General features: G+C 31.4%; 1 pseudogene; it reads left to right on the forward strand.

Moving 5' to 3' along the window:
- Window positions 1-206: 206 nt before the first annotated feature.
- LOC142530481 (caffeic acid 3-O-methyltransferase 1-like) lies at window positions 207-1,852 on the forward strand (annotated as a pseudogene).
- The last annotated feature ends 362 nt before the right edge of the window (window positions 1,853-2,214 follow it).

Below are 2,214 nucleotides of genomic sequence, written 5' to 3' on the forward strand. Positions count from 1 at the left end.
GTTAATTTCCATGATGCAACGATTATGTATATTAATGCAAAAATAAATTAATTTTGATTAAAGCAATATGGATTAATTTTATTCATATTATATCAAAAAAATCAATTTATAACAATTATTAAAAGCTACTATAAATATGTTTGTCTCCGCATATGCACACACCTACCCACAGTACTGCTTCCATGTTCGAAATCTCTTTAGGAAAAATGAGGCTGAAAATGGAGGTTGTACAAGGGGACGAGGCTTCTTTCTTATTCTCCATGCAACTAGCCTCTGCTTAAGTGCTGCCTAATGTCCTCAAAGTGGCGTTGGAGCTCGACCTCTTTGAAATCATGAATAATAAGGGGCCCGACGCCTTTATTTCACCAGTAGAACTCGTCGCAAAAATTCCCACCAACAATCCAGAGGAGCATAACATGGTGGACAGAATCCTCCGCCTGCTCGCGAGCTATTCTTTTTTAAATTGCCGAGTGAAAACTCTGCCCGATGGCGGCGTTGAGCGGGTTTATTCCTTGACTCCGGTCTGCAAGTTCTACACCAAGAATGATGATGGAGTTTCTCTAGCCCCTATGTTGATCATGAATCTAGACAAGGATCACTTGGAGACGTGGCAAATATCAACTACATATCAACCTCTACAAGTAATATATATTTGTGTGTAATTAATCCTTAATAATTGTATGTGTAGGTACCACCTGAAAGATGCAATTCTCGAGGGGGGAGTTCCTTTTGAAAAAGTATATAAAATGAGCATTCGAGTATCAAGGCACAAATCCTAAATTTAGCAAGGTTTTTAATAGTGCAATGTCCAATTCTTCGACAATTTTGATGAAAATAATTCTAGATACCTATGAAGGATTCAAGGGTATGGGAACTTTGGTCGATGTTGGAGGTGGAATCAGTGATTCCCTGAAAATGATCATATCCAAGCATCCAACTATGAAGGCCATTAATTTTTATTTGCCCCATTTTATTTGAGACGCACCATCTTATGCAGGTACATGAAATATTTGTGTTGGTTCTTTATCATGTATTTTAAAGTGGTTCCATTGAAATATTTGTGTTTTGAGACCACCTTTTAATTTAATTAGATGGTTTATGTGAAACTCGAAGTTGGTCGACCTTCTTGTATTGACCAGGCATGGAGCACATAGGTGGCTAGACATGTTCGTTAGTGTTCCGAAAGGCGATGAAATTATCATGAAGGTAAAATTGTTTTCATCATATAATTTATATATATAATAATATAATTATATATATATATATATTTTATTGGCAGCCAACTTCCCCTATTTTCACCATTTTGTTAGTCTTCTAAATTGTTCAATAATAATAATAAATGTCACACCTGGGTCATGTATGTGGAAGCATGACTGCAAAATAGCCTTTATAACAACTACTTTATATATGTCATTGTTTTTACGAAATACTTAAATGATGTTACTATGGAAGTTCATTGTAAAATCGAAAGCTCTTTCAAATTTTTTTCTTTTCAACGTGAGAATACAGGGGAATCATAAGAAAAGTATATTTTATTCAAGACATATAATTAAGCAGTTGTTCACATTAACTATCCACCCAATTTTAAAAAATAGTTTTTTCATAATTTCTTCTTCCCAATTGTTTCTTACAACTTTATAATAATATTTTTATGATTATTTTCTGATTAGACCGATTCAATTCTTTTTTTAATTATATCCACCGTGGGTTTCTTCATGACTGGAACGATACACATTGCTTAAAAATACTGAAGAGGTGCCATGAAGAAATTCCAAATAACGGAAAAATAATCGTTGGGAGTGATGTGAAATCCCGATTTTTTTTTCCGAAGATAAGTATATCAAGAATTTAAATAATGAGATAATTTATATATTTGATATATATTTATTAATTTAATAAACTAGAGAAATATTGTAAAATCCCGCAAATTCTAAATCATTTATTTATTTGTACTCAAGATGGTATTAATTTATCAAGGATTCAGTTATTTTAAACTCTTCAATAATTTATTTAAGAAGTAGTTAATATAAATAAATATATATACCTCTGTATATGTATATGTATCTTGGGATTTAGATTTAGTTAAAAGGATAATTAATATAGATATATGTATTAGATGAATAAATATTGATATATGAATAGGAAATAATATAATTTTGGAAAATATATGTATGCATGATTCTGGAATTGAGTATATAAGTATATATAATTTCG

This window comes from Primulina tabacum, chromosome 17 (assembly GCF_025594145.1).
Source record: "Primulina tabacum isolate GXHZ01 chromosome 17, ASM2559414v2, whole genome shotgun sequence".
Taxonomy (NCBI): domain Eukaryota; kingdom Viridiplantae; phylum Streptophyta; class Magnoliopsida; order Lamiales; family Gesneriaceae; genus Primulina; species Primulina tabacum.